Below are 22,051 nucleotides of genomic sequence, written 5' to 3' on the forward strand. Positions count from 1 at the left end.
CGCCTGCGCCTTTCTGACTCTCCCTCATGGAAACACAAAGACCGGTTCCCTGCTGGTGTTCTTTTTTTTTTTTTTTTACGACATTCTTTCGACTTCATGATGTGGTTGACTCATGTTTTTGTTGAAAGTTTAAAATCTGAATTCAAGAAATGCTGGTTAGTCATGCTCTGTGGTTCATGTTAATCCTAAAAGCAACAATTTTCTCATGGAAAGCTTGTCCTGTTTACTTTCAGCACCATGGACAGGGAACAAATAATCACCTCAAGGCATCAATGTGCTTCATGTACAAAGGAACAACAACGAGTAATGAGAAGTTGTTTAGTTAGACTGTTAGACTGTTGTCAACCAGGCCAGGCATGGAGTGGTTTAGCAGACAGGAGCTGCTAAACCACTACATACATACATATATATACACAGTATATATACAGTATATATGTATATGTGTATATATATATATATATATATATATATATATATATATATATATATATATATATATATACGTATACTGTATATATTAGCTGTTATTGTAGCTTGAAAGATACAATAATGGTGCTAATCTTGTTTCCATGAAAAAACCTTCAGCTTTATTGTTGCGTCTAAATTCTCCAGGACCTTCAAACAGTAAAGCAAAAATGCTGTTAAGCTGCTGTGGTAACAACAAATGCATTTGGTCAGAATAGAAGAGAAAAGAGGAAACGACCATGTTTGTGGATTTGGATGTTTTTTGAACGATCTCCACTGACAGGATATTTATTGTGGTCACAACATGAAAAAATCGATTCAGACATTTACTCAAGGACACGGTGACATTGATGGAGGGTTCCATGATTGAACTGTTTGTCAGTGTCAGGGGTCAAACCAGAAACCCCCTGACTATTAAATGGATCCTTAGTAGCAGCGGCTAAATTGCGAAAACATTGGCAAGCAAGTTGCATTACTAGTATTTGAGTACATGGGAAATATACATTAATCTGTCTAGTTATGTTCTGCACAACACCAGTAAAGCTTACCCTGAATTGACAACTAATACACACACAACCCAACGTTCAAAATAGCTTGATTAATACAACACACTCTCTAGAGGTGATCCATTGCTCCGCCACTCAATAAGATCTCTGCAGGACATATCTCTCTTTCTGTCTGTCTCTCATCTGCTATCACGCAATAATCAGCATGTTGAATTGCCATGGTGACTCAGGCCACCTCATCTCAAAGACTACGCTGCGGGAAACCAAGCAAGACCTCATTCTAATGCCCGTTCCATTTTCATTGTCTTCCCATATATCTGTCTTGCATTGAATGTCTCACTTGTAAAGGATCAAATCAATCATTATGAATATTTGAAAAAAAGGGGAGGGAAAGAGAAGGAGCATGCTGTAAGCAGAAAACAAGACAGAAAACTGAAAAGATTTAACTGCTATTTTTGACAAAAAATAATGATATTAGACAGTACAAAGCAGAACAAAAGCAGACAAACAGTGGCGAGAGTGACACAGAACCATAAATGTCTAAAGGTACAAAAGGCATCAGAAAACAGCAAACGAGTTTGGACCTGTTTGTTCAGATTATTTAAAGTCATTCAATTGTGCATCAACGCATCAATAAATGCATCATTTTACATTTCTAAATCTTCAACAATGTTTTTTTTTTTTATTCAAATCTTGAAGTCATGTTTTGTCTTGTTCTCAGCCCTGATGAAGATTGATGAAGACATTAAAATGCTTTTGTCTCATTGAGAATCCATAAAATCATGTCTTATTTTGAAACCTGTGTGATGTTAGGAGTGGATTCCTGAATTTTGTCCATGATTCACACGCATAAAAAATATGCAGGATGAAGATTCCTTTCAATTGTTGGATACTAGTCCATTGATAACATCAACCTGAAAACAGATGTGCCCGTGGACTGAGAACCGCAGTGATAAAGAAGCTTGCAGGCTAATGGACCTAATCATAGACCTGATTTAGGATTTCGGACAGACGAATGAACACAAAAACACTGACAATTACAATACATCACCGCTTTGAAGCGGGATATAAAAAACCGAAAATTCATTATTTTTTTGATTAGTGGCATTGCGTGATTTTTTTTCTGGAGAGGTCAGGTATTAAAGATGAATAATGGTAGCAGCCTCCAAAGTTTATCCAGACTTTCTGGCTAAGTGAATGAAATTCTCACATTATCACATTTTGATGATCAACCATGGGCCTAAAATATAACAGTTTTCTTTATTTATTAGGTTTTTGGCCCCTGTGAGTGGAAATATTTCAATGCCAAAGTGGGTATATCTGACCATCAGCTTTAGCAACATTAAGTTTACTGCAAACGCTGCATTGCTGACCTTTTATAAAACATTTTGCATTCATTGCTATATAATTGGGTGTTTTAAATGTAGAAAAGTCCTCTGTTTAGCATATTGATTAAATCAATATCACCACTAAAAATATTTTGATGAATTAACATAATTACCATAAACAAGTAGATGACCGCCAAGACAACTGGCAGCTTTGACTTGCCTTTTTGCTACATTTTGTGTTACCGGGTTAAGATTTCACAGGAAGTCTGTTGGATTGCTTTATGGCACAGAAAGTGAGAGGAGGATGAAGAGGAGGAGGGTTGCTGATCTTTCAGCACAGAAGGAGATAATTTTTTTTCTCACAGCGGCAGATGGCAAAAAAGCTGATGGAAAATTTGCAGCTCATAGTTACGAGTCTCACCATCTTTCTTGCTCTTAAATTCAAATATATGTGGAGAAATGCCAGTCAGTTAGAGGACATAAGCGATGCAGCATGGTTTATGTGAAATATGTTATCAGGAATGAGCCTAACTAAATATCACTGCTACAAGTGGTTTAAAAGGTTTAAAAGTTGAGAGTTGTTACATTAAAAAAACGGACATAAATGCACTGAAAACAATGCAGCTGGTTTGTGCTGTTCAGGCAGACTGTTGCTGTTAAGTTCCATTTCACGGCATGTTGATGTAAATATTCAATACACAAAACACTTCATAAGAATTTTAAAATAGGCTTGCAGCATCAGTATCAGTAGGGAACATGGACACCCATGTTGATCTTCAAGTTGACTGCAATGTGAGGCTAGCAGTGTGCGTAGACGTCTGAGAACATGTTGTTACAGTTGCATGTTGTCAAAGAAAAGTAAAAGCACCTCAGCAAAATGTTCTGTAATGTATGACACATGTCATCACGATATTCTTTCACTGGTGTGGGAGAGGAGGATGACATATCCCACATTAGAGGTTTCCGTGTTGGAGACTCAAGGGCATCTTAGCATCAGAGAGTTCCTGTTTCTTCTGTTCGACCCCATGGTCAATCATTTCCACTGCTGTCAGTCTGTGACAGCCATCCTGTAGACAGATAAAGGAGAATCAATGTCTACCCGTCACTTTTCATTTGTGCAACTGTAATACAAAGAAAGCAAATTAAATTAATTCTACTGTACTTATCTTGCTCATGCTCTCAGATACCCTTCTGACTACTGACTATCTATAACATTAGACTTTACAGCTTTAAGTTACTTCATTTCAATATCTTCTTTTTTTTTTAACAAATTGTGCATTGGTGGACTAAACACCACAGAGAATCTTCAAGAGCACTTGTGCCTACCTGGTGCTAGCCCGGCTAACTCACCAGATGTAGAACCAATCGACTGACCTTACAAGCACATTACCCAGCATTCTTCATGATTACAGAACAAGACGTGAGAAAAACATAATCCATCACATTCAGCCCCTCTGGAACTTGACACTATAAAACACATAGTTTCAGCTCTTGAATTTCACTACATGTGTGCTCAAATATTTCCTTTTATACATCTACTCATTGTGTCTTTGTTTTTTGAGGCTGATCAAACAGATCTGTGGATTTTAGAAGCCAAGATACATAACCACACCACCTGGGACTAATTGGCTCAAGACCTTGCTTCTCCATTCTGTTGTTACTGTAAACACTACATGGACTATCAAAGAGCTGAGTGATGTTATGGTCCATTGTGTCCCTGATATTCCACAAAACGCTGACGTGAGAGCACACAAGTGAACAGAAGACATTTTGTTGAGGTGGATTAATAATGTGTTCATGTCTAACAGATAAGCTGCAGAACATTGATGTGTGTTAGGATGCGAGAAATTTTCAGCTGACAGTGGTGATGGCAGACAGCAGCACCACAGACTGGAACAAAACAAGCAGAGGCTGCAAAATCTCATGACTTACCCTGACCTGCTTCCAGGGTAGGACAGGGCACCCTGAAAGTAGTACTTGACAAGTGCATAGCTTTGACCTTTCAGGGTAGGTCAAAGCTATGCAGCAGCTCTGACCATAGATCAAGGCTAATGCATAGGTAGATCAAAGCACTAGACGAATGAACGAACATTGACAATTACAATACATCACCACATTGAACCAGGATGTAATTAACGTTACTTGGGATGTGCATGAACTTTAATGAATGTTGAAAACATCTTTTGCACATATGAAACAATCGTACATAATCCCATTCCAATAGTCATGCTTAAAGGACCAGAATAGAGATTAAAAGCAGATGTCGATCCCTGACCAATCACTGAGTGAATACCATACGTTCATCTGCTGACTTCCAAAGCTCTTGTTTTAATTAATTAATGTCCTCCGTGATTAATTATCTTTCTATCTATATATCTGTCCGTCCACCCCTCCATCTTTCTATCTAATTAGTTTTGTCAAAATGTGGTTAAACTTTCCCGACCGTACTGTCTGACACTCTTGTCAAGAAGGTCCTTGTATTACCAAAGACCTGCCACAATGATCATTGTGCAGTTGCTCAGCTGACTACTGGTTGCCATGTGCAGCGTCGTAATGACTATCATTCTTTACATGACTAATTATAAGACAAGTAGAGGCCAGCTGCAAAGCCTTTTTGCAGGCTTTGTTCATCCAGCTGGAACTCCCAGTGCAGTTGACTGAGATCTTCTCAGGCTGCATCACGCAATTATTATTGAGTGCTGCTTGTTGCAGATGCAATGCTCTGTCGTCATCTACAACTCTTCCGCCCTGTTAATGGTTCAGCCTTTTAGATGGCGATGTTGGCCTGTTGATCAATCTGCTGATAAATGAACCGTTATTTGGACTTTCATGACTTTTGGTGAGGATATGCCGCTCGTTGGATGAATCCAAATGACCCTGATGATGCCCTGCTTGTTTTTCTTGAGCCACTATTAACCAACATTCCCTCAGGATGTATTAAGCAGCTTCATTGATCCATTTACTTTACATTGAACACCATTATCAGCTTAAAACATTTCATTTGTCCTCCTGCAAGTGATTTATAACCTTATATATTATCATTGTCTTTCTTTTGCATGCGGTTTGCATAAAGCCTCATATTGCTACCATGGCTATAGGTTTTCATTTGAATGTTTTCTTTCACTTGCAGTCATTTTGTTTAAAATTGTCTTTATTTTACCATCCCCATACCTAAGAGAAGATGGCCAGGCTATTATTCACGAGTATTTTAAATCTTTAAAAGATTTTACAAACTGTTCACTTCCTGTTGTTTGAAAATAGATCTCTAGATTATATTTCTAAAAAAACAACTGTTCCAGCTCTCTCTTATTAAATAACTGGCCGTAGTGATTTGGTATTCATTTAAAAACCTAATGGATTCAACCTATTCATCACATATTCTGAAGGCCGTACTTGACACTTAAAGCTCACCTGTGTATTAATCTCAAGTGATCTGAACCATGTGTATACACACACACACACACACACACACACACACACACACACACACACACACACACACACACACACACACACACACACACACACACACACACACACACACACACACACACACACACACACACATTAATATATTAAAGAAAGGATAGCTTACATGAAAACCAAAAAAAAAAGAAGCCACTTTGAGTTATGCCAGTAGCATCAAAGGTGTAGCAAGCAATGCCCAACAAGTAAGTGCAGAAAAAAAGATATAATAGGGATATAATCTATTGTTCTCTTACAAATAAATAAATCAGACATACAGGTACATTATTTGGTCTCTATAATCACAAGGTTATACTGAATCAGTCTGTTTCTGTTATTATGAGATAATTATTAATGTATCAGTGGAATAACATGAAAATAATGAAGAAAATATGAATAACACCAGTGGCAGCAGATACATTAGGTGTGTTTCCTCATTCACACAGACTCTGTGTCGATTCACACATAATGCGCAGCAGCGTAACCTCACTGATCACTTGATTCTTCTGATATCCATACAGGATCAGTCAGGCTCTCATGTTTAGTAGTGTTCCATATTATTCAATGTGGAGTCCCGACAGAGTTCAGACACTGAAAATGTTTCATGCAAAGCAGCCTGAAAAATGTTCAAGGTAGTCAAATAATGAAAGAAAGCAGGCGTGCATAGAGGTAGATTAAATAATTGATTCAAATACTAATGTACATAAAAAGCAACAATGTGTAACAAAATACAATGTCCATACAATAAATACTTTATCAAATTATACACAAGCATACATTAATGGAGAGCGTGTTGTAATGGATTATGAATATTTCATGTGACACTAGTAGTTTATGACAGATTGGTTTTTACAGCACATGTACTGTATGTATGCTTTATAGATGTGCTTTATTACAGTTTATTAAAAATTTGTCATTTTTAATTAACAATAATTCATCACTTAGTAAGAATGTAAATGTCAAAAGTTTACCTGGTGTCACTGAGGGCCCTCGGGATCTACTGATGGATGTGTAGTTTATCATACACGTTGAAGGCATTTGGGGTTAGAAGTAATTCTATTTTAAACCATTTTAAAATAGGTCATTCATTGTAAGTGCACTTTATAATCCGATGTGCTTTATTATCCAGTGCGCCTTATATATGAACCAGGTTTTAGAACAAGCCATTCATTGAAGGTGTGCCTTATTGTCCAGTGCACCTTATAGTGCAGAAAATACTGTATTTAAAATATGTTTGATAGACTTGCTTTGACTTGAACTCGTGAAAGTTTTAGAATCTGGAAACCTGCCTCAAAAATTATCATATCAAACTGATTAAAGTTTCTTTTATAAAGCCAATGAAGCTGTGATACAGCTCATACTGATGATGGCTGTGCCTCTCAATCTGAGCTGTTCCTGACTCTGTCCTGTCATTCAAGTCAAAGCAGGCATTGCCCACACAGGAGCTGCTGCTGAACCTGCTGTACGTGTCGTAGCCGCATGAGTACCTGGGCTGTGGTTCCATGCTGTTGAGAACGATGCTAGAATCTGGAATTTGTGCTCTGGGATGCACAAAATAGCCCAGATACAGCTGGTTGTGATATTCAAGAGCCACAGATCTCCTTGTGCTGTTGTTTTAGATGTGGCTTGTCAACAATAAACCTGTCAGTTATATAGCCTTGTTTCGCATACTCACAGATATTGTGATTTTCTCTTTTTACCTATTTTTGCTCTGATTAGATGGAGTGAAACATGTCTTGATGATTTTCCAACCATTATTTTTAGGGAAGGAAATGATTTAATCTGTATTTCCCACTCACTGATATTCCATCCGCTGTTTTTATCTAAAAGAATTGTTCACACATATCTATAATTAATATTTCATCCTCAGTACTTGAGTGCTGCATGTCTGACGTGGAAGTCTTTATGAATAAATGCATAACAGATTATTCATTGGGCAGTTTTAAATAGCACACATTCTGTCAGTCACAGCAGACACACTGCTCCCACGGTGTCAGAAAAAATTCAGGAACACAAACATCCCCAGTTGTCATGGAGACAAGAAGTGTCTGATGTCCTTCACATATACAGCATTTGTTGAGTGCAAAGGAAATTAACTCTCATGTCTACTTTTAGATTTGTCAAGAAAAGAACAAACATTTTACAAAGTATGTAGAATTAAGCTCAAGGAAAATAGTCATCACAAACATAACACTTTGTGGATTTATGACAGTCATTACCATAAATGTCAATTGCTTTTGAATTTTCAGAGGTGAAATAGGTCTTTTTTTTCCTTACAGAAAAAAATGTGATTATGTGGTTGTCAAATATTGATCAGCCTTTACACCAATTCTCTCTCTGCCCTCCAGACTGTGGTAATAACCCACTTTAGTGATGTTTTGCTTGGCATATATTTAATAATTTTGGCAAAATGATTTACTTCAAACAAGAAGTTCTAGAGCACACGAAGTGGCGAGGAGACACATGTGCAGCATTGCATATAACCAACTCAAAGGGAAACATTTTGGATGGGAATAAAATCAATGTGACAGATAGGAGACAGGTGTGGAGGTAGGTGACGTGCCATCACTTAACTGCCCAGCCAGCAAAAAAAAAATCAAACTCCACAGGAATACAAAAATGTCCTTTCAATACAAAAGTTCTCATAAACCACCACACTAACACACAAATTTAGCTTTTGTGTTCTGTGTAAACCAACAAACCATGAAAAAAAAAGATGTCCATTTATATTTTACTTGTAGATATTAACTACCTGAGCTGGTATTAAGCAATATGTATTGAGCACACATTTGTTCACTTATTTGTTCAATTCATAATGATTTAATGAAACCATTAACTTCTCTTGCACTAAACGGATTAAGACCAACACAATGCCGCGACAAAAGAGCAGCCTTTGAAATTCTTCAAGAAAAGAGTTAATAATAAAGCTCCGAGTTGAGCTATGATATAAAAGTAGACAGATGGACATTTGAGTGTAAATCGCAAATCTGGACCGGTAAAAGTCAAAATGAGTGCAGGCTTCTGTTTGCAGCCATGTTCATTATTTATTGTGTATAAATCCCAAGTTTCAACTATTCTAAACGGCTTCTCTAATGTTAAGGACCTATAGGCTGTTTTGGACATACAGGGAACAAAAGATCTATACACAGCTACATACACTGTAGTTCTTACATGTCATTTGCAACTATAGACTATGCAAGCTTTCATGAAAAATAATTATTTTTGGGTGCTGCTGCATGTCTTAAAATTCCCAATGAACACATATAAACATGCACACTGCTTGTTAAAAATTTTGCATGCTTATTTGGTGCATACCACAACAAAAAAGGCAAGATATACATAATTTGTCAGAGTGGCATGTGTGAAAGGATCTAAGCTCTGCACAACTGATGTTAGGATATCCGTGAAGAAGCTCATGGTAAGATCATTTTTTCACGACGCGCTGCAGTGCAGAATCCATCAGACTGTAAGACAGCACGCAGGACAAATCCTTCTGACACAGAAGGATTTGTCCTTCACACAGAAAGGCACACAGATGTTGGGAATTGGGAAGAAAAGGCATGCTGAGCGACTTGAAAGCTCTGTGATGTGAATAAGCATGAAATGCCGGCAGCCTGAGACGAGCGCTGAGACTGATGCTTTGAAAGAAAGGGGAGAACAAGTGAATCAATCACAAGGGTTCTGGTATACAAAGCAAATAACATTATGTGTACAGAATGTAACGTGTCAAGTTGAAGAACAGCAGATGCTCTGTAAAGAAACATCTCACACAGTGATAAGCACATAATGATTCCAAAAACTATAGTGTGTGCAGTGAAAGAACTAAATGTATGTCCAATGGTTCGGCATGTTCTCAGCCATACAGACAAAATCACATTTTGAATCTGTCCTCTGGCTGTTTCAGTTGATCTGCTGGCTGAAGAACAATCACAGCCAATTCCTATTTGAACTTTCTCATGCTAAATGACCATGGGTCAGACATGAATCCAATCCTGTGCAGCATATGAAAGTGACTCATATCTGGTTTGAAGAGATCAAATATTTGTATTTACACCACATCAAAATATAGTGCCTTCAACCCAGAATGATGGAATGTCTGGGGTACTGGGACAGTAACTGATAACCAATAACCTGGAGCCAAGATTGTAAGAGGGGAACAAAGGCGGTGCCTAAATTATAAAAAGAGATTACAATAAAACTAATCCCTGTCTGATTTTGAGAATGGAAAAAAAAGCCTACTCTAAGACAGATAAAAACAAATAAATACAAAGGTTGGCCACCTTCCACTTACCGAGTGTATCTGTCATGATTGAGATTAGGATTATTAATGTCCTCTTTGACGAGGCGCCCCAAAACAAGCCCTAGACTTTTATTTCTGAACAACATCTTCGAAACCTGCTTCAAGCACGGAAAAACCACGTGACTGATGGCATTTGGAACATTCAAGTGGTTCATTCACATTAGAAACACTTAAATGCTTCATTCACCAGGTGAACCTATTTAGTGGTTTGGATCAATGGGCTGGGATATGAAACACCAGCCGGTCCCAGATGTGTTAGAATGCATGAAACATTGCAGTGCACTGCGTGTCATGTCAGTACCTTCTGGATTGATCAGGTTGGCGTTCTGATTGCTGACAGTTTGCTTTCTAATTGCTCTGCAATGGAACAAATCCGAAAGAGATCTTAAGTCTGGGAACATTTAGAACTAGTGCTGCCAGAACAAAATAGATTTCAATTTTTAAAAAAAGTATTTTTAAGGTCTGTTGCTCTGCAGAGTCAGTGTTTCAGTTGATGCTTAAATCCAACTATGAGCAAACCTTCTCTAACCAGTCATACGATGTGAGTGGCAAACACAAAATGCTGCAAGCTTCTCCCTTTCTCACACGACTGCATATACACAGAGTTACAAGCAACTATTAACAGTCTTAGCATTGACTACAAAAAGCTGCAATACAATGTGAAATGTATGCAGCCAGTTATTTACCCATAAAGGGAACAATGATTAAAAAAAACAAAAACACCTTTACAGCATAATCATTTGAATATGGATTTTGCAGGTGAAATTTTAAATAAATATGCTCAAATCAATTATGGAGGAAGAACATTAAAACCTGTGTGTACTTATCAATAAAACGGACACACAACCACTCATTACTTATTAGTTTGTTTGATCTGGATAATCGAAATTATCATCGTAGTTTTTGTGGTGATTTCTGTCCATCTGAGTTTAATGCTTTTCCTCCATTCGAAGTGGAGCTACATTCCAACGGAGGAGGTTCACATACATGTCAGTCACATACATGTGATGAAGCAAAAATGTATTATCTACAAGTAATTTGAATGATATTAGATATGCTGTTGGATTACATTACATTAAACATGAAAGCTGTAACAGTGCTTTCACCTTTAAGTGCTCAATTTAGTAGCTCATGGGTCATCGTCATGTTGTCTGAGACTGTCGGTTTCGTTTATGCATAGATGTGCATGTCATTGTGCATATGTGACCTTAGTGGATAAGTTTAGACGTGTCGTCACAGTGTACATGTAATTTGTTAAATATTAAACATGGGTCTAATAACCCCATGCAGTTCTCACACTATGACACTTCTATTTTTATAATAGATGGCACTTGGTAGACCATGATCACTCTTTTTATTCTAAGGATGATTAATATAATGTGGGGCTGAGTAAACACAGTGCCCTACTTTAGAGAGAGATGGAAATGTTTTGTGCAGTTTCCTAAATTTTTGTTTCGTTGAATAAACAGGTGAATCATTACAACTGAGAATGCCTGTAAACACAATATACTGTATAAATAAATATACATGTGCTAACAATAAATGCAGGAAAGAACATTTACTAAAAGAAAACATGGAGACCAGCTCCAGATTTTATTTCATGAATTGATGTGCTGTGTTTTTTTGTCTGTCATGCCGTTGACTTAAATATGCTTGATCATCAAAAAGATTCTCCCTGTTGCTGTTCTGCATGTTTGCTCCAAATACATTGTTTTATTTTTTTTCATGTTGTTGGCTGAACTTTCCCTGGTGTGTCATTATTTATGGGTAAACACTGAATGAGGTTTTTGTATGAAACCGGAGCTTTTGCATTTTTGCAGAGATGCTCTCACAACTTCAGTATAATTCAGGTTAGAGATGAACAATAAATTAATTCTCCAGCATGGATTTCAAATAACACATATTTGTGATGTATTTTAGTTAATGAGTTGCTTTCCCCCCTTATACGCATCTTTATATTACTATACATCAGGGGTGTCAAACTCATTTCCACCAAGGGCCACATTGGCATAATGGCTGTAATCAAAGGGCCAGATGACATTAATTAATGTAACTAAATGTAACTCAATGTAATGTAACATAAGTGTAACTACTCCCTAACTTATTACTTATTCAAGTTACAAACATTACAGTTACACAGAACAAATGTTTGCTTGTTTCTCTGTTGTATCAGAAATCCTTTTAATTTGTCAGGTTATGAAACCAACAAAATTCCATCAATCAAGGATCAAACTATCCAACTGAATAAAGAAAAATAACATCAAACACACATTCTGTCATAGTTCCAACATTCAGCGTCCCTACTCTCAGTCCTATACTCATGGCGTTCCTCTTCTCTCTCTTCTTACGGACACACTTTCCTCCTCTCCTTCTTTAACCAACAGTAATCCAATTTCCACCGGCGCCCTGTAGGTCAACAGCGCCGATGGCGGTCGTTGTTAACCCGGGCCTCGACCGATCCGGTATGGAAGTCATAGGTTTGATTTGCATGTTTGATTTGGCAAAAGTTTTACGCCAGATGCCCTTCCTGACGCAACCCTCTGTATTTATCCGGGCTTGGGACCGGCACAATAAGACACTGGCTTGTGTCCTCTTGCGGCTACATTATGTAATTATATATATATATATATATATATATATATATAATAAATATATATATATATATATTTATTGCATATATACAGTAGATATGTGATAAATGAATATACTAATTGAAGCTTAGCACCCATCAAAAATGGAAATAACTGTGGCAGTTCTGTGATGTAAAATTCAAAATCAATGCAACAGTATGTGGCAATAATTCACACATACTTTTCGTTACAGCCCTAATCTTCAGATTGCCATGGCAACTTAGACTACTAAGTGTGATGTGTGTGTACTTTGAAGAAAAGAAGCAGACAGAAATATCTGAAGTAACTGGCCATCATTGCTGAAGTGACACAGATGGTTGAGTAACTGCAGAAACTAGCAGAGTTCTCACCTTTATGATTGGCTTTCTGTGAAGTTCAGGGAAGGAGCGATCGATGCAAAGATACCAAGAATGAAAGGAGGACCAGAAGAGTGGTGCACGTCAGAGCATCAGAAAGAGACAGAAAGAGAGAAGGAGGGATACAGAGGCTAAAAAAAAACACAATCACACAACAGTCTGTGGCTAATAGGTGGTTTCAGCAGGAAGTTGCAGTGAGCGACTTAAGAAAGTGAAAAGAACGCAGTGTTCTCAGTCTGTAGTAGTGGGTGGAGGAAGGGTCTAATTATGTGCCATTCCCCTTTTCTCTCATCGCATTTCTGGAGTTTAGAAGTAACAACTGACATATCACACATTAGTATGAATGTGTATATACTGGATGGAAATATTTTACAGTGCAAGAGTCGCCACATCAGATCTCAAGCTTCACATGCTGCTGGAAGTACAACCGCCTCACTTTATCACATTTAAGTAATGAACTGTCTCTGGCAAAAATTACGTTGAACACGTTTCTGTATGCTTGGTTTAGCAGGTTGTGGTACCCAGAGGATTAACCACGAGTTCTGTCATCATTTTCTTTTTCTTTTTCAAGCATCACCGTGAGGATCACGTTAAGTGTCTTGGTGTCTGACTTGTATTTCTTTCGGGAGAAATATAATAGCATTTATCTCTAATCTTCTTGTCGAGCATGAATGTAAGATCCATCCAAAATTTTTGTTAACTGAAACATGAAATTTAATTTCTTTCAGTGATTGTGACTTTTGAGTCGTGAGGTTTTGATCTGGAGCTGCAGTCGGTCTTGTCCTAACCATCCTAACCATCTGTCTGCTCTGAGGGCCGGGCTAGCACAATGTGCCCCTGATTGCTCTCCTTTTTTGACGGACAGACACACACACACACACACACACACACACACACACACACACACACACACACACACACACACACACACACACACACACACACACACACACACACACACACACACACACACACACACATACACACACAGGCTTCCTCTGCACTGTGTCCTACCTCCTCTTCTCCTCTCCTCTTGCTGTCACTCCAGCTGGTGGTTTGCAGTGCAGGCTGTCAGATGCTGAGCTCCCCAGTGCGGAGGAGAAGAGTGAAGAGAAGAGGATGAGTGAATGAATAAAAGATCACAGGTTTGCTATCATGTTATGCTGTTTTCCGATGGATAAAAAGAAACAGTCTTACGCAGACCCTCATGAAATGAAGGGTTCAAAGACTGTGTGTGCAGCGAATGAGAAAGAGAAGCAATATATGCAGTTTAAAAACTCTTCAAAGCAGTGTTCAAACGCTCCTTCAGGCAGGGTAGTGTAACCGTAATGGCACTTTTGTGGAACTTTGTCCACCTATATGTCAGCCATTGTCAACAGACCACTTATAAAGCAATTAGTGTGGCCTCGGGTATTACTTTTCCTCGGATTTTCCTTGTTTTAATTCCTTCCACCGATGGAGGTGGAAAGCCTTAACCTCCCTTTGTTCTCGCTGAAATTTTCCTCAACATCACTCTTCCATAATCCATAAGTGTTTACTCCAAGAGTCATGGGGTCCAGAGCCAATACCTGCTTACATTCACCTGCTGCTGACATTAGTGATATCCACACATTATCACACTAAACCTAATGCACTGACACCTGTAAAGATTACCTATAATATTTTTCTGCATCATTGTTGTGCACGTTTTTGGAAGGTTGTTGGTCAGTTGTCCTAGATATATTCCTGGTACCTAGAGTATGAATCATGAGTTTTGTCATCTGTTTTCTTTTCTTTTTTTTACCCTGGACAGGTCATACACAACTTAACCATTTCAAAATTAACAATACACAGTCACATCGACAAACATCATGCTTTAGTCTTAAGTGTGTACGGATATAATTGCATAACTGAATTAGTGTGTAACTGCATTAGGTTCAGCAGCTCAGGCTCCAGTAAGATGAGGTTGTGCGATATTTTTTTTTTTTTGCCCTCAAAACATTTTGAAAAGTTATTATGAAATTTTGCACGGTGGAAAATCTTGTGTCAAGGAAGAGGTGAGTTTATTTTATTTTCCACTGTCACGAAAAAAATGCACAACCACTGACAACTCAAGATTTTCCTCACCATGTATAATTGCATTCAGAGGAATTACTTAAAAACTGCGTCAAAGGACATAGATGCTCGTACTACTGTGAAAACCCAGTTTGTGGTGAAGTTTATACAGTATATGCAACTATGAACCCTACTGTCATGTTTCTGATAAAGCTGGCAGATGGAAGCCAAAAGCACAGGAGAATAGGCAGATGCAGAATTGAAGTTCGTATTTAATTCAAAGCAAAGTTCAGAATACCAGGTCATCAGTCGAAGCGGGCAAACAAATCCCACAAGGGGCAGAATCATTAAGCATTCAGGCAGGAAACAGGAACTCAAAAGTAAGATGAACACTAACAACCTGGTAAGGAACTGAAAGCTGGGCAGAGTATATATAGGATGGGGATTGATTGGGAGATGTGTTGCGGGTGACTAAGAAAACACAAGTGAAGGGGATGAGCTTGACTGAGTGCGAGGAGGTGGAGAAGGCTCTGAAATGATAGGAGATATTATTACCAGAAAACACTCAAAATGAGTTGGATAGAAATAAGCTGAAGTGTTGACAGAAGTCATGATCCCTAGAAGGCATGTGTGAAGCATCAAATTCTGTCCGGGAGTTTTTGACAAGTGGATAGACTATTCTTCATTACATATGGATGGACTTTGGGTTGGCAACAGTGGTATTACGTGATTTTGTCAAACATTCTGTATTGCTAGATAGGGCATCATTAATATCTCCTCTCCTTTCGTTTCAGAACTCATTATTTAAAAAAAAAAATCATTAACGAAACAATTAAATAAGAGTCTGTGGACTGATTAAAATGTTGTCAAAATGATTAACAAATATTCTGGTTTGTTTCACACAAGATCCAATCTTTTCAGGGTTGTGCATGAATTTAAATTAGATTCCAAAACCTTCTGTTCTCTGGAAGCGTCCTCTATCCAAATGCCTTTGCTTCAGTCACTCTCCCGTCAGAATACAACTAAAGCTAATTGTATGGTTTTCCACATACTGAGGTCCAAGCATGTCAGCCTTGTGGTTAATACGGCTCTCCATGTTGTAATTACAGGTTAATATCAGGGACAGCATTTTCCAGATTAAATCTTACCTCTGTGGCAACACCACTGAGTGATGCACCTGTTCATGGTAATTACAAAAGCAGCCTGTGAGTGTACTTGTAATGAGTTGGGAAAGTCAAGGTTCAACCTTGTTGCCAGTAATGCTTTTGTGTGTCTTTATGGGAATTTTCAGTTACACAAGTCCTGAAATGAATCCTGGAAAAGACTCACTGTATGTTTTCAAAAGCTAAAGTAATGACAGCAATTATCCTAAAAAAACAGACTGCTGAAAAATTTTTTCCTTCTTCCCTGGCGTCATGCTACCGGCGTCTTGATCAGTCAGTCAATACAGCAGTGTAGTTGTTGTACTGACTGACAACCTCAACAAAAAAGCAGCATATCTGATGACGTTTTCATCATCCTCAGTTGTAATGTATGTTTGGTTCATGTTAGCATAGTTACACGCAAAACCAAGATGCAGAAATAAAACGAGTAAATATTACTTTTTAATGCACAATCTAAAAGCTCACCTAGTGTGAGCTCTCTTTTCTTGTACAGTCGCTTATCCCGGGATAATATATATTTTTATCGTATATCCAGTAATATAGCTTAGCATACAGTCAGACCTTTGGTGAATTTGAATATGATAATGAGATCTGTAACAAATGTAAGGAAAAAGCTTTCAACTAATTTTCATTAAACTGAAAATTCAACATCAAGATTATAGAACCTATCTTGTAAAAAATAGGTTAAAAAAGATCAATGAAAAAGAACACACACACACGCACACACACGCACACACACACACACACACACACACACACACACACACACACACACACACACACACACACACACACACAATAGAAGACAAATACTGTAATTGGTAACAATATGCAGATAACGGAATCAGGTTGAACAGAACAAATAGCAATTCAGTTGAACCCTGGAGTGATCTGCTCTTCAAGACATAGATGAAAAATAGTGAGGAAGATTCTTCAGGTTATTGCTCAGCTGTTTTACATTATGCGTTCTCGCTGTTTGGAAATTATAGTTTTAGCATCAAGAGGCATGAAATAATTTCAAGCCAGTCATCTTTCATCTTCCCAATTCTACATATGGTCTAAATGTCATTCAAATGGTACAATCTCCTTATACATCCTGAAATGAATGCCATTACATCATAAAGCCTCCCTGTAGCCCAGAAGTATTTTCTGATGTACTCCTCACTTCCAGATCTATTCTGTCAATTTTCTGCAACGCGTTGAGGCTGGCTCTTTGTGAAGTCTGCACTTAAGCAAGACGGCCTTCTGCACTAATTGAAGTCAATGACACAAGCAGCAGAAGCACGTGAACAAATTGTGTCTCCATGGAAACACAAACTGGAAAGAGTGCCGATTATGGAGCCTGCAGCACTATATTGGAATTGCAGCATACACCCATTGAAAGCCCTTGAAAATCAGTTCCAGAAAGTAGAAATAAAGGTGGCACAGAGAGGGGCTCCCATTTGTACAAACCACAGACAAAAACTCCAGACAGAAGGGCTACTTCGACACCAAACACAGAAAAAAGAGGGAAGAGCAGCGCTTTCCCAGAACAAATGAATACATTTCATTAGCAAACTTAATTCCAGAAACTCAACTGTCAGTCAACAAAGTCTGAAGCACTCTGGGCTTTGCTTTTGAGTGTAGTTTGCTGCCCTCTTTTTCCCTTTATCAAATCAAAAACTGATAACGTACCCTTTGAATATCTCATGCATGTCAATTGCCAATTCTAAGGTGAAAAATGTTAGCTTTAATGTGACAAGTCTTTTATCCATTGTTCTCCGTCGCTGATTCTGCAGCTTCCTTCCACAACCAAAAAACTTTTGTGTCGGTAGATTGGTGACGCTAAATGGCCTGTAAGGTCAAAGTGATTGATTCTTTTTCTCCTTCAATGTGTAGCCCTGCTATAAACCAACTTGCTCAGGTTGTACCCCGCCTTTCACCCAGTGTCAGCTAGGAGAGGCTCTCACCCTCCTAAAATTCTACATCAGGATTTACAGTTACAAGATGGACAGATGAATAAATTAGAGGCTTTTTTTAAGTGAGTTAAAATCTTTATTTACATTCGGACATCAGCCTGCTCTATAAACATAGCTCTTTAGATAGCTTTATGCATTTATATTCATATTCAAAACGGCTGGGAAGAGGCACGAAGTGAGGCACGCAGTTCTCCTGCCTCATGGTAGGAGGCGATGTTGATCCCAGGGATTCTTCTTGGGATTCCTCAGCCACAGAATAAGTGACAGCAAGCTACGATCTATAGTTAACAAGTCAAGAGCAGCATTTGTTTTTTCGTGCCCACCTTGCATTACTATAAAAATGGAGGATTACATATCTCAACTCAATTTTTTCGCTGCTTTTTTTCAGAAGGAGCTGAAGACTTCATTTATAAGTAAACATAACATATAAACATTTAGGTAATAACATAATTTTTTTTTAATAAAATGTGATTATTTGTGTGTTAGTTTGTATGTGTAAATAATTCTGATCTGAGACTTTAAACATAACCCACTCACTGTTGCTAATTAAATGGTGAATAAGCTACACTGTAGGTTCGTATGTTTGTATAACTGATTGTGATGAAGTCCATGCCTCACCAGCCATGACCCTCACCACATGTCACTGCTGCAGTGAAATTGTCTTGTTTTGACCAAGACTTAAGTGATATTATCCTGATGTTGTACCAGTTCAACAAGATGTTCTATGGGCTTATTTACAACCAACCATATTTCCAAAACTCACTGTTACAGTTTTGTATTTCTCTATAGCACATATAACACTCTCCTCTGACCCTAAAACAATTATCTAATTCTTCCAAACTATATACTGTAGTTCATTAAATTAATATTGTAACTGTGCAACAATTAATGTTAATGACTTCAACCACTGTGTCATAAATTATTTTGTCCGACAGCTCCAGCTGTATGTTTATACCGCATAAATATTAGGCTTATGCAGGAGAATTCAGGATTTGTTTTCCCATGAAGCTTTCAGGCATCACCTTGTCTTTAAAAATATCATCTCTGATCTTTTGAGATGCTGTGGGCAGAGGTTGCTCTAATAGAGTTACCATGGAAACAGCGGCCATCAAGCTACCATTTCAGTCTACATCTAGAAAGAAGAAAGGCTGTAATGAGCAACTATGTTCTCCCACCACCACCCCCCATTGCCTACAGTTCTTTTCCACCTATGGATGGATTAATATCAGGATTTTTGGATTGATGAAAAATTGGAAAAAAGAAACAAATGTGGCTCTTTAGCATATTCATTAGCATATACATCATATATGTACATATATATGCATACATTATATAATTACAGTTCTGTTTCTTTTACTTCTCCTCCCATACCTCCTTACAAATTCACTTTAGTCAATGACCCCCCCCTCGGATCCATATTCCCCAAAAGTATTTCGTTTGAACCACTTAAATAATGGCTGGCTGAGAAGTAACAAGGTAATCCTAAGCCTAAACACGACGGATCATTAAGAGTCAAGGGGCGAGTGAACAACTTTTCATCTTCATTTGATACCTGTGGCGAAAAAAAAAAAAAAAATTAGATGTCTTTGAAATGAGTCACACTGCAGCGACACCTGATGTGGCAATCAATGCAGGAAGATTAATCACTACTCACACTCAGCTCCTTTATTTTCTGAAACATATGTGGCAGAAAATAAATATATTTAGTTAGTGACAGAGACAGAGAGCGAAGGAGAGAGATGGGTGGAGAGCGGGGGTGAGACAGACAGATAAAGAGCTGAGAGGGAGAGAGACAGAGAATGCAGTGTGATAGAGACAGAGGACGGAAGTAGAAAGTGAAAGAAGAGTGCTATACATACACATGTACATATAAGTACTTGTTTGCAAGACAGATAGATACTAGTTATGAATAAGTATTCATTATTTTATATATATATATATATATATATATATATACATATATATATATATATATATATATATATAATGAATTATATTATCAAAATACCTTTGGTAATATAGTGTATATATTCCAAATTTTATATATTATATTCAAATATATGCATAAATATATAATTATACATTGGGGATATAAAATGAAATAGGCCAACACTGGGTCAGTGTTCTATTTTTAAGTTAGAGATGTTTTATCCAATCAGAATTCAGCTAGCTTGTGTTGCCAGGTTGAATGAAATCTGCCCGGGACCTTCAGAATCTAGAATGCAGGTCTCCCTGCACTGTGAGTGAACGGGAACATATAGTTAATAGACAGATGAAATAGCCATTATTTTCATTTATGTCAAATCAATTATAACAAAATAAAACAACAAATATATCAAAAATAATTTAAAAAATTCTTGCTCCTCTGCAATGTGTGTAAATAATGTGGCGCACTAGTGGAGCTGTGTGATTGTAGTGAAAATAAACGTGTGTCCCTGCTGGAAAATAGCCCTTTTTATACATTATAGAAGTGACACAACATCTAGTAGTGTGTTAGTGTATTTCTGTATTTCGTTTCTCTAGCTGTGGTGTCATAAATGATGGTCATTTCAGTCGGTTTTGTTCTGTGACGTAGTTGTGTGATGTCTATAAAAGGTGTTATCCGCGGGGTTCTTCTGTGCGAGTGACAATAAAAGGAGTGGGGATGACGCCGGTTTTTGTCCCATTTGAGAGAAGTTATAAACACCTCAGTCATGAATGCTACGTTGGTGGCAGCGTTGGGAGCCGTTTACATTATTTACACGTTGGGATGTATTCACTCACTAACAAGAGCACCACTGAAGGCCTAGGTGTGAAATGCACTGCCTGCCATTATATACTGTATATATATATATATATATATGGCGGAAGGAAGGGAAAATACTCCCTAAGGCACAGGCACAATGACCTATCAATTTCCATGAGGCTCCTTTCCTGCAGAGTTGAGTTGGAAGAGGTACCCCATATTCTGGTAGGTCCCATTTGGGCCACATTAACAGTTGAAGAGTCTGCAACAAGAAATTGCTGAGACGGAAATTGCATTAATAATAAGCAGGCAGACAATGGCACGCTCACAATTACATGTAGACTCAAACAATCCAATTCAGGATCAGTCACACATACATGAATGTACTGTCTATATCAGAGGTGCTGCGCCCCATGCATACAGAAAGAAGGGAAACTAAACCTGATTTGTCTTTATCCAGCTATGATAATAGGGTCTGAGGGATGAGCTTATTGGAGGGGAATTCAAATAAAATGTAAAGAGATCCGTTAAGCCAACCTGTCCTTCCAATTGAGGACCACATCTTAGGCCTGAGACCCCAAATACCACTCCCTAAAAATACACACTAATTCAAACGTTGGTTGTCTGAGTGAGAAACCACTGATGTAACCATTACATCAGCTCACTTGATGCCATTCAGTGCTAAAAGGAATTTCACTTTTGCAGTAAAGAGCAATCTTGCCAATGCATCTGGAGATAGAAGATATGAATGACCCTCACAACAGACCCCCTGTGTTCCCATAATCTCAGAGAGATTTGTGGTCCAAATTGAAGACCCTCATGAAATGCATTTTCATGAACTTTCAATCCTAAATCAAATATTGATTCCTTATGTTTGTTGCTGTAGCTCTTTCTACTGTTAACACTTTTTTGCCCTCTGAAACAGCATCATTTACAGATGTCCATGTTCCAGTATTACCGATGCAATAATTGTGAACAATGTATTGATTAATCACCTCACAAGGTACACCCTTCAGGGTTAATGCATTGAATTTGGGAAGATGTACCACTTACACCTCATTAACAATAAAGTGTCTTATTGTAAAGAGACATTCTGTATAAAACATGGCATTCACTACATT

Source organism: Antennarius striatus, chromosome 18 (assembly GCF_040054535.1).
Source record: "Antennarius striatus isolate MH-2024 chromosome 18, ASM4005453v1, whole genome shotgun sequence".
NCBI classification, from domain to species: domain Eukaryota; kingdom Metazoa; phylum Chordata; class Actinopteri; order Lophiiformes; family Antennariidae; genus Antennarius; species Antennarius striatus.